This window comes from Nipponia nippon, unplaced genomic scaffold, assembly GCF_047370975.1.
Source record: "Nipponia nippon isolate SJK-2023a ecotype South Korea unplaced genomic scaffold, ASM4737097v1 scaffold_1, whole genome shotgun sequence".
NCBI classification, from domain to species: domain Eukaryota; kingdom Metazoa; phylum Chordata; class Aves; order Pelecaniformes; family Threskiornithidae; genus Nipponia; species Nipponia nippon.
Window position 1 is genome coordinate 100580217 of NW_028262290.1, and position 12772 is coordinate 100592988.

General features: G+C 38.3%; 1 protein-coding gene across 4 annotated transcripts in view; it reads left to right on the forward strand.

Moving 5' to 3' along the window:
• Window positions 1-12772, forward strand: part of CDKAL1 (CDKAL1 threonylcarbamoyladenosine tRNA methylthiotransferase) — a 429338-nt gene that overhangs the window by 340384 nt on the left and 76182 nt on the right. The window lies entirely within an intron of this gene.

The following is a 12772-nucleotide window of genomic DNA, read 5'->3' on the forward strand; positions in this document are numbered from 1 at the left end:
GCAATACGATGGAGTGTATAACTAACGGTTCTGTGGTCATATCAAGTTCAGGTATCTTTCCTTCTCCCATTCCCTAACTTCTCATTTGACCTGTATCTCTCTGTGGCTGTGCAGTTTGTAGTGGATTGGATTTCCCAGTTATCTTCCACCTTCTCTCATTTTTTTTTCCCCTCCCTCTTTCTTTATTCTATTGCCATTTTTCCCTCCCTCTGCAAAAGTTTATTTCTTCTCTATGTAGTCTACCTTCTTTTTTCTGTTTCTTCCTACTTAACTATTCTTTGATTAGTATCTTCTTCAGGTATTAACACTGTATTCTCTCTCCATGTACTTTAATTCACCTGCCCTTCCATTTTTCTTGGGTTTTTTCCTCTTTATGGAGCTCCTTAGGTCTACAGCTGTACTTTGTCATGGCATTAAAGTGCCTGTGGGAAACAATGTTATGTCGGATGCATGGGCAGCCGGTGTAGCAGTGCATGAGCACGTCTTGGGAACCCACCTGCAGAGGGGGTAGTAGAGTTCTTCACTATTCAAGAATTTAAACTTTGCTATTGACCTAAGTGTTCCTATGACCAAGCTCTTGAGCTTACTTGCTTTTGATTAATTACATATCCAGAGACCCAAATTTTGGGAACTTCGCTAATGGATATGATAACTAGTTTTACATTCGGTTCCGTATCTTCTCAATGGAGAACAATGGTTTTGCTCATAAAATTTCTGTGTACTTGAATTAATTTGACATGTTATTTAAAGTTCTAGATGGTAACCAAGTTTGCATCCATGCTTTTATTATCAGAAGATTTTGGGTAATCTTCTGGTGCCCAAAATCTTGGGTAAGATTTTGACTTTCTTGCATGGAGTGAACATATTTCATTTACTTTTCTTCCTTATTCCTGTTCAAAAGCTTGGTTTAATGACCTTTTGATATAAAGCTGTGAAGCAGGTGTGTATTTTCTGGCTTTGTGTGTGATAATAAGAGTATGGAAATGTTGATATCCTTATCCTCTCTTAAAATTCTTCTGCGTAGCCTTACATATATGCACACATACATGCACACGCAGAGGAAGACGCGCCATCAATGAGAACTTTGATTTGAGATTGATTCCAAGTATCATCCAGAAACAATCTGGTGTGTTCAAGTAAGTCAGGGAAGGATGGGATCACCTTTTTCCCAATTCATAATAAGTCAGCGCTGGCTACGGTTCCATCTTCTGCTGTCATCTAAACTCTTGGAACTAGAAACACTCCTTTAGTTTTTATTTTGTTATAATTTCCTCTCTGTACCATAACCCACTTAAAAGAGTGAAGGAAGGTTAGTTATCATACAGTTGAAAAGACAAGTCTGAGTAAAGTGACTGTGTGTCGTGGTTTAACCCCAGCCAGCAACTAAGCACCACGCAGCCGCTCGCTCACTCCCCACCAGTGGGATGGGGGAGAGAATCAGAAGGGTAAAAGGAAGAAAACTCGTGGGTTGAGATAAGAACAGTTTAATAACTGAAGTAAAATAAATTACAACAGTTAAATAGGCAAAGCAAAAACCGTGCACGCAAAGAAAGCAAAGCAAGGAATTCATTCCCTACTTCCCATCGGCAGGCAGGCGTTCAGCCATCCCCAGGAAAGCAGGGCTCCATCACGCGTAACGGTTACTTGGGAAGACAAACGCCATCACGCCCAATGTCCCCCTCCTTCCTTCTTCTTCCCCCAGCTTATATACTGAGCGTGACGTCATATGGTATGGAACAGCCCTTGGGCCAGTCTGGGTCAGCCCCCCTGGCTGTGCTCCCTCCCAGCTGCTTGTGCACCCGGCAGAGCAGGGGAAGCGGAAAAATCCTTGACCAGTGTGAGCGCCACTTAGCACCCATTTAGCAACACTAAGCACTACTTAGCGAGAACGAAAGCATCAGTGTATCATCGACATTGTTCTCACCCTAAACCCACAACACAGCCCCATACCGGCTACCAAGACGAAAATTAACTCTATCCCAGCTGAAACCAGGACACTGTGTAAAACTATAGATAGAATTTGGGCTGTAGATTGCTGTACACAGGAAACCTGTTCTCCTGCTGCCTGTCGGCACAGCGCGGTTAGGCCGCTCTCAGCATGAGCTCAGGTGCTCTGCTTTGAAGGGCAGCTGGAGGAGGAGTCTCAGAATCTGCTGGCAAACCATGTGGATTTTGCATAGTTAATCTAGGTGATTGTCACCTGCAGCAAAGCATCTACCTTAGCTGTGTGTGAAATATAGCATTCTTACAAATGTGCTCTCAGTGGTCTTGCACTCAGCCTGCTTGTGTCTGAGGGAAGGGCTGGTGGTCTTGGGGCAGGGAGGGTGTTTGTATTCAGATGTAACTAGGAAAACATCTATGGTTTTTACCTTTTTGAGAATTGCGGGATGAGCACTGAAGGAGTCGGTGCTCTGGTGATTTAGTTTGCATGCTTACAGTAAAACTAGCAACATTCAGTTAAATTACCCAGATAAATTAGCCTGGTTCAAGGGTGGAGGCTCAGAGTCAGTAGACTTGGAGTTCGCTCTGCAGTGTAGACATACCATGGAGGTTTAGGTCCCAGTTCAGGGCAGAAGAAAGCATCTAAAACACGTGATTCGATTTCAGCTGTACTTGCGCTTTAGTGTATCAGAAGGAAGAAGTGGTGCTGTCAGTAAGAAGAGAGGTGCAGACCTGGATTTTGTTATAAATGCACATTAACAAAGCATATTTCATTCCTTAAATATGACATGTTCTTCTTATTATTTTTCCTCTGTGTTCTGGTATTTTATGAACATAAAATAGTTTTCATCCAAAATACTGTATCCATCCAAAGATGGATAAAATAAATTGTGCGTCCTTCCATGCATTTTTCGAGGGAAAGGCTCCAGCTTGAGAGACTTGTATGGCAGCCATCTTCTTGCAATTTACTTCATCATTTCAAATATTGGCGAGATTCCAATGTCAAAAAAATTATCTTTCAAAGAAGCCGTAGCTTCTTCCTGTAATTCTAGAGGCTGCCTCTATTTGATTTGTAGTATCTGAAGTATAAGAGGCTTGTGGGGCCAATGGTGAATTTAAGGTTTGGTATCTCATGATCCCTCAGGATAAAAATGGGGGGGTTATATCTCCTTAAAGGAACAGGAGCATTACAATTTCTTTGTGATAAATGTGGCATTTTCTAATATCACTGAAAGCAACTAAGAGCTTGATCTTTAAAGATGACATTTTAGTTCATATAAATGCTGCTTTAGGTCATGTTTAATTTTTCTTTCACCTGTTCCTCATACAATCATGACAGTCATACCTAGTCATCTAGCCTTATAGAAAAAAAGATGGATATGCAAGTAGTTGACAAAGGTCTTTAAAAAACAGCAAAAGATTTTTTTTTTTTTCCCAAAATATATGTCTGTGAAATTTGATATATGTAGCACACGTAAGAGAGCTGTTGTGATAAAACACTTCAGGTTGCGAATACAAGCAGTCATACTGACAAATCCTTTATTTCATACCGTCATGCTCTTTCCAGGAAAAAATACCTGTGTGTTCTTACTGCTGCTCATTTTCACATCTCCTTTAACATTGCTAGCATCGTTTATGAGGCATGTGTATGGCAAATTATGCTCCCTCATGCCTTTTATTTTTACAAGCTCATTTTTTAAATAAAAGGCCTGCTTGGCATAAAACCTTACAAGACATAAGCCATCACTGTTTTACATTGCAAACTCCAGCCTTGTTTTCCATAGAACATTTGCAGAAAATGTGTAATATAAAGCTAAAAATATGAACCATTTGTAAGTCCTGTGCGGGAACAGACATTAAATACCAATTCACATGTCAGACAGACAGTGGCAGCTGCTTTGTTAATGTATGGCACAATCCCATATTAAATCAAATGGCAATTGCACAGTTTGACAGATACTGTCATCAGTGCAAACATTATTAAATTCATTAAAGAGCTTGCTTTTAATTTTTTATTTAAAGTACATATATTTGGCTTGCAGAGCCTTTCTCAGTCAGAACCTACAGCAGCAAGTACTACTTCTCCGGGTTTTTTGCCTGACAAAGCCTGATGTGTTTCTGGCCGTTCCTCGGGGGCAATGCCGCAATGTTTATGGCTTCCCCTGCACATCGCGCGTTAGGGTCCGTGACCAGAAATTCCATTTGAGAGCACATCGCTCTGTATAGCACTCAGTGGTCTTTTCATTTTGATTGATGGCTCTGGTTTTGCACCATCTGGTTTCTGATAGGCTGCATTAATCATATTCCGAACTAAGAAAATTCAGACAGGATTTTTTAATAAGTACATGTATGTGGAAAAGCGCATGTATATATGTGTTTGTGTATTTAATTCCTATAGGTTCCAGTCACAAAAGAGAGCAACAGTCCTATTGTACACTTTGTGTTGGGATAGATAGGTCTCTAAATAAATCTCTACTTAGGAATGCCCATGTTTCGTTTTTACTCCTACTGTTTTAACTTTATTTTATTTTGCTTTCTATCAGCTGTTTATAGTCACTGCCTTATGTTGACGTTGTTGTCTGTTAGGAACAATGGCTTTGTCTGAAGCGTTTGAGTTGCAACTCAGCTGCTTTTAGTAAATCTTAAAATTTCTCTTTCAGCTGCTTTAGTGATAGGCCAAAGTTCCTTGCTTCTTTGTAAACATAGCTTGAGATAATGGTTTCTGAAACAGGGTGTCGTCAAGTTTTAAATTCTATATGTGTAGAACATCTTAGAATTTTCATCTTTAAATTCACATCTTGGGGAAAATTTAAGAATCTTAATTATACATACAGCATACAAAAGTCAGTAATCAGCCATATTGAGGGCTTCTGATAGAGTTTGACAATCGCGTATTTAAGGTATTGTATTGTTGGATTAGCAAAATTAATGGTCTCCCAATACGTATGTAGGAATTAAACAGCCAACATGCAGTTGTTAAGTGTTGCAGGTTTTATTTGGATTTCTAATTTACAAGTAAGCAGTTATCTATATTCCTTCTCATTACGTTGCTTTCATGCTGTGATATTTTACAATATGACCTAAGAGAAAAATTTGTCCTGTGATACACCCTGTCACATTGAAGCAATGAGCTGGATGTTAGGTTTCAGAAGCTACTTAATCTTCACCTTTTAAATTTTCAAAGAAGCTGCCCTGGATTCCCTTCCACATGTACTGCTATGGATATAACACTCCGTGAAATGGTGGGCAGACAGCCATACTTTATACTCTTCATAAGAAATCCTGTAAGTTCATCTGCTATTTCCCCAAGTCCAGCATTTACTGGTCACACTGGGTGTGCTTTCTTAGGTGTTTGTCACCAATCAAATGGTGTGGAAGTATCACAGCCACCAGTTTTTCATTGACAGCTATAAATTGCATTATTGTTGGGGGTTTTTTTGCGTTTTTATTTCTTGTTTTTACTTTTTTGCCCCATTTTCTCTCACTTTTCCTCAATATTCTCACTAGTAGAGCTTGCAGGAACTTTGGAATCTTTTTTTTTTTTTAATATATTATTCCCTCTGCTTTGCTTGTGAAAATACCTTAAGAATGAGGTACAAAAGAATTCCATGTATAACTTAGCAGGAAGGTGGAGCAACGTTCGTCCATAACCCCATCAACTAAAGCAAAACTTCCTGTTCTAATTTTATTTCTGCCAGGCCTGATGATGTCTCTCTGTAGAGTAGATGAGGTTTATTTCAAGACATCTGGCATGAATTCTTTATAATTTAAAGCTGTACTTAGGGTTCAAAACTAATGGTGTGTTAGAAAGTTGTTTGACTTACTACAGCAAGAAACAGTTCTTGAGGAAGATTTTAGAAAATTCAATCCCTATATTTAATAAAGATATAAAGCTCCTTAAGGGGTAGCACTGTGCAGGTGCAGAGCGCACCCTGTCTCACATTTGTTCGTTTGCACAGTTTTCTGCAAAATTCTGCTTTTTATGTTGTCTTCCTCTAACGTGTTCGTGTTTTCTTGTGCATTTATTTTAAAGACAAGGCTTGTTTGGTTGTTTACAGTCTCACAGCTTTTTCAAATAGGCATCTGTGGTCAAGAGAACCGTAATTCGCCAATAGTCTGTATAGATGCTGAAAATTAGGATAAACAAAACCTGCTTAATCGTTATTACAAGAGCACCATCTTAATTTGTGTGCCAAGGAGGTTTTTTAAAAAAATCTTCATGGCCACACACTACTGATCAGACTGTGCCCAGTGTTGAATTACAGTTCTCTAGTAAATCAACAACTGATCTTGAGTAATTTTGCCTTGCACCTCCCAGATATAGAACTCCCACCTTATTTTGCCTGAATCATTGTAATTATAGTTTACCTCAGAGACATTATGGAAGTTAAAAAGTTAACGTCTTGCCAACAGGCATAATCAGTATCTTCTCCTAAGCTCCCTGTTGGCTACTCATAAAAACCTGGGTCCTCAAGCTCGGAAGAAGCCTTCAGTATGCATACTGCTCCCCGGTGTTCTCATTATCCAGCTTCCAACTTGGAGCAGCAGCATCACCATACAGGCTTGTGGAAGCTGGAGCAGCCCGATACCTTGTTGGTAGCAAAGGTCTAGAGTGAAAACAACAGTTGTTTATAGTAGCATTCTGCAAAGGATCCTCTGAACATTGTGGGATTTGAACAAGACATATTCACTCCTGTATTACACTTCAAAACATGGAGAAAAAGGTAAAATATATTTGCAAGCGTCTTCCTGAGAACTGAAAAATCATTGATATTCTCATTTAAACACTGGGATTGTAGTATCAGAGGGTGAGTTCAGGGCCTGCAGGATGGTTAATAGAAATCCCGAAGAAGTGAAACACTTATACCTTGGATCTCCTTTCATCTCTTTCCAAAGTTGTACATGCCAGCTTAGGAAAATTGCCCACAACAACTTGTCATCAGTAGATACAGACTGCTGGTGTTTTCATCTGACGACTTTCAGTAAGCAGCTCAATATAAAGAAACTGATATTACCATATTTTCTGAAATGCAAGTCCTGCCTACACTTTTCAGCTGAACAACTCCAGTCAATCTTATCTTAGTCCATGCAGGCTTAATGACTTAGCTTCTTGAAGTCAATGCCAGTCAATTAATTCTGTAGAAATATGCCCTGCATTGCTGTAGTAATGCTGCATGTTATCTTATCTCATCACTACTGCATTTCTTGTTTCTGTTTCAGTATGGAGAACAGAAGGAGTTGAATTTTGGGTTGTATTTTTGGACTGAATTTTTGTTACTTTTTTTTAGTTTTATTGTCACTCCCTATGTTGAAAGAAATGTAAGGAGGTAAATACTTTTAAATTTGTTAAGGTTTACCACCTTCTGTATGCATATTCCATTCTTTATGAAGCTTTCCAATAACAGATCAGCAAATGGGATTACTAAACCTTTTAACGGACTTCTTTCCAGGGCTGTTTAATATACTGGTATCTGGTTTTGCTGCTATACTGATTATTAGTAACATTGTATCAAAGGATAATGTGAATTTATTGCAGGATGTTTGGGTTTTGAAAACAGATACCTTTGGTAGTTATTCTTAAAAATTCTGCTTGTTTGTATTTAAAAATCTACAGGATTTGATATGAATAATAATCTGGGAGAGTACACGTGAAGATTTTTAAAATTCTTTCAAAAGATTCTTATTTCTGTGAGAGTACATACAGGTTTTTGGTGCTTTTAAACTCCTTTATAAATACTGTCTTTGAGTAATTCATTTTCTTGTGCTACGTGTAGTTTTAAGGGGAGGGGAAGCCCTTTATCGATTGTATTCTGTGGGTATGTAGCATACATTCCTCTGTTAATGGTTGGCAACTGTGTACACTGTGCAAGCTCTGTGTGTCTGGTAAGAAACTGGGCCTGTACATCAAAACACGTTGTGGAAGTAGGGAAAGTGAAGGTACTTACTGTAAAACCTTTGTAATGCCTCATATCTAAATCAAAGTAATACAATTATTCATATTGGGAATAGGATAATGTTATTGCCAAGAAAGCTGTTTTGCCTTTAGTGGTAGATAATATGTCATTATATCACGTGCATATACGTCATTTCTGTTGAGAATGCTCTCAAAATTACCTTTAGAAAGACATCTGCTGTGCTTTGGTGTATTTTGTTCCTTCGCTACAGCTTACCATGTTTCTGAGAACATAATTCCACAAAAAAGAAAAACCTAGAGCCAATAAGAAGAGAAAGTTAATTACCAATTAATATCTGTGTGTGTGTGTATTGTGGTGGCGGTTGTGAGTTTTGAGGAACAGTCTCTTCTTTCTGAATCTTGGTTCTACTGAAATACTTAAAGGAAGGTATCAGCCTATTTTCTTCTGGAAAGTAAGATAGCTTTTGACTTGTAAGCTGAAGCCTATAAATTATCCAGAATTAAAAATCACTAGCAGCTTATTTGTGGGGAAAAAGGAATTTGCATTCCGTAGGAAAAATATCAGGCATGTGGGGATGTATGAATGTATGGAAAAGACTTGGCTGACATGTATTTGTGTGTCTAAGTCAAATACCAGTCAGAAGTTATTGTTCTGCTGTATTTCCTCAGCAGTGAACAACAAAGTGACAACTGCTGTGGTACTCAGGCACCATCTGTCTTGTGAACCTGCCATTCTGTTCTTGCCTGAATATGATAAATTTTACCTTATTTCTCCAAGAAAATAAAAATAGTACTTAATCTACAGTTCAAAAGCTGGATAAATTCCAAGTGAGGCTCTGCTAGTAGTGATATCCCTTGTCTCTGGGGGTGTAAATTTGGGCTTACACCTAAGTGTGTGTATATAAATATTACAGATTTATTGCTATGTGTGCTGTGCTATGCTGCAAATACAAGTCTGTATACAAACATGCTATATAACAAAAAATCTTTTTAACAGGCACAGTAATTTGTATCCACAATAAAGTAATTATGTTTAACTTACATGTCTATAACTGAAGACTTTAAAGGTATTCTAATGATCGGGGGGGTGAGGAGGGATCAAGGTGGACTTTTATTTGTTTCAGTATTTTGAACTCCTCTTTGCTGGTAGTATGTTGTGGACAGTGTCTTTAAGTATTTTTTATTTTAATTTCAGCATGGTGAGATTTGAAATTACTGGATAATTTTTCAAATGCAACCTTCCTCTTTTCTTCCATGTAAACAAAATTCATTTGGGGTAGACTGCTTTTTTTGCAGAATGCCCAGTAGAGTAGTATTTTTCTGGCTGTCTTACTGCTGCTTTTTCCACTTTAAAACATTTTCCTCATCTTCACTTTTGTTCATGTTTAGCTGTACTCGTGGTCTCAGCCCCTGAATTATTATGCTGCACCACTTTCACAGTTTAATACATTGGACAGCAGCAAAAGTACCTGAAAGCCAGCTGGCTCTGTGCACGGCTCTGTCTTACGAAGAGTCTAATGAATAGGCACTTAAAAATTGCAACCAAAAATCTGCACGTGTCTCTGCAGAAACTTGAAGCACCTGCTTCACTTTTTAATTTTAGCATTTTTATGAAGTCTACACATTCATAGTCTTTCTGTCAGAGATACAGGATCTCCAGCATTAATTAAAGATCACATTGTGCCTTGAGAAAAGGTGACTTTGTGTAAAAGACTTTATTATTTTTAAACACTTTATTTTAAGAAAGTGATACCCACACTGAAACTGTTTGCAGTGAGAATGCATAATGAAAGCAGTGTGTGAAGCCATGAATCCCAATTACATGGTGCTTGGTTATGTACCAAATGACAGCAAACTGTTTATAAGGACTGAACACAAGCTACCTTATGAAATTAGATACCGTATATGTAAAGCAAAGAAAGCTTTTGTAATGGCACAAATAGACAAGATGGGACATCATTACCTTCATTACCTTTTTCAGTCACTTCGAATTTTTTGCTGAAAATTATGTGAATACTTTTTCACCATGGAAGTGTCTGTTTAGTATAATGAAGTATTTGTCTTATGCAAGTGAAAGAAGTCCTTTATTGTTCCTGAAATTTTAAAAAAGATTATAAGAATTTGATACAGGAATTGCTGGGGGAGCAGATTGTTTTGAAGGACAAGAAGGTATGTTCTTAGATGTGATTTTCTTGTTCTGCACCCTCAGTTCTGTATCTACAATAGGTGCTGTTGGCAGTGGAGCAGGGAGAGTGAGAGAGAGGTAGGGATGGTGCAGGGCTCTTTCTGGATCTCCATAAAAAGGCCGAACAACGATTGGCTGAATAAAATAGCCACTTTAATAAGACAGAATAAGAAGAGATAGTGAGTAAGCCTTACAACCCTTCAGATGCTGAGAACCCCACGTTCATGCAGCATCGGATGCAGCCCGGATGGGTTTTCCCACAGCATGCTGCTCCCATAGCGACCATGGAAGGGTTCCTTCTGGGGTCCAGAAAGGAGCAAAAATTGCTCCTTCAATACACTTGCATCTCCTGTTTTAAAAAACGCAAAAGGGTCTTGCGACCTTTTACTGCTTTCCCTTTAAAGTATTCTACAGGGTAGAACTTGTGCCTATGTATGTTATATGCTGTCCCTGCTCTCAGTGAAATATTCCAGGTACGGGAACCCTAGAAAAAGTGCCAGTGATGAAAGCAGCAGTGTTGCAAAAGCAGTCACTTAAAAAAAAAAAAAAAGGGGGGGGGGGGGGAGATTAAAAAAAACATAAAACTGTTGTAGTCAATAATAAACACATAAGACTCCTTTAATGCCTTCCCCCCTCCTCAAAAAGTGGTGTGAATGGGGAAATGCCCTTGTAAATGGTGTGACTCATAAACATTGTTTATGAATACCAAGGTGAATGTGCCTTCAGATATACCTCAAGAGACTTCTATATGAGAAAACCAGCAAGTGAAGAAACAAATGCCTAAAAAAAGAAAAGACAGTCCTACCAGACTCGATGTCTGCTTCACTTGGAGGAAAGACATAAATATTGTTTGCCACATAACACTGAAAAATGTGTGATGAACGTAGCAACTGTAGAACCTTCATTGTTCCTTCACTAAAACAAATAGAATGTGTAATTAGTTGTCTGCTTCTGCCTAATCCTAAATCCCAAGAAGATTACATGCCATTTGAATCATCGTCTACCTGTTTTTTACAGGCATATTTTGGTTGTTCCAAATCATCTCCGTGTTTGCATGCACCAAACCTCTGCAAAGCAATAGAAAACAGTTAACGCTGCCCTGACATGCTGCATTTAGATAAAGGGGAGCTTCCTGCTGTGCTTGCATTTCATCGACTTAAAGCCATACCAGTGATTTCCAGATGTTTATAGTATTTTTGTCACAGCCTTCAACTTTGTTTGTATACTTGGTTTATAGATGAATCTGAGTACTAATTTTATTCTGGTTCTTTTTTTTTTTTTTTTATTCCTGCTTGATCAGGCAGTTAATCCATTGTAATTTGTATCTTCTGAAGTAAAATTCGCTTCCAATTAACTGCAGTACACAAGGTAAAATTGTTTTGTTTTTATATTTGCAAGGTAAAATTAAATATAAAGTCTTATTGTGGATGCACAGGAAATTATTGATTTTATTTCTGTGTCAGAATGAGAGAAAGATTGCATTAGAACTAGTATAATGTGAAATCTTGATTTAACTGAAGGACTCTTCAACGAGTAAACCTTTACAGACACTGCTTGGGTTTTTTGTCTTTTATATAAAACTTCCATACAAGTCCATTTTCCTCTTCTGCACCACCTTGTCCAAGTTTAACTGTTGTATATTTTAATGAGTAGTCAGACCTCCGCTGCCTCAGAAAAGCCCAGGGTAGTTCACTGGCCTTTCATAAACCTCATGCAGAGAACATATGAACGCAGCACCACCCTGATTGTTTTCACAAACGCAGTGTCATGGAAGAGAAGTTTGTTGAAGTCATGTATCAAATCTCAAATATGCAGGTCAAAGCAATAGTTCTGAGTTTGGTCACAGTTGTCCGAAAACCTCAACTAAATGCCACTGTGGAGTTGCAGATCACTGTAGAGGACACATGCAGTAGTCCCACAATTTCCACACATTTCTACAGGAATAAAATCTTGGATGGATAATATGGGAAAGTCCATCAAAACCAGTGAAGTTTGTATCTGTAGAACCAGTGTTAAATAAGCCTCATCCTTGTCAGGCCATGTGCCTTGTGCTGTTCGGGAAAGCCCCCTGGATAAAGACCACTTCAAAGTCTGTACAGACAGTCTGTATGCAGAGCTAATATCTTTTATTAGACAAATTGCTGCTGTTAGAAAAAACAGACAAACTCTCAGGCTGTTGAAAGCTCCTCTGTTTCTCCTAACTGTATCAGCTAATCTCATTTTATTTAAAAAAAAAAAAAAAAGTTTACCCTTATGAACTTTGCTTTTCTTGTATCCTTAGACCATTGTGGCTACACCACCTCTATTTTAAAATCAACAGAAAGTATTGCTACCCATTTCATTTACTTCAATGTTCTGAGCCGTCTTGGGTTTCCTGAGCTATGCTATAGCTCAAGATGACAAAAGTGAGTTTTAGAGGAACACGGAGGATTCTCTGATTCCTACCTTGCTGCTTTCTTACCAAGTACCAAAGTACAGCATATACAGTCAACTTCAGAATTTTTTTGTAACTTTTTTATTTCCTTTTCTTTCTCTTTGTAGTAGTGAAAGGAAGAACTAATGCACTTGTGTCTGACAAGGAGGAAGAGAGTAGCATGTAAGTTGTGCAAGGCTGAGGTTGGACAGTAGGTCAGACAATTAAGAAGAAGGCGGCATAACCGGAGGAAAACTTTTAGAAGCAAATGGAAACAGAAACACTAACCAAAAAAAGCATGTTAATTTGGTATTTTCTC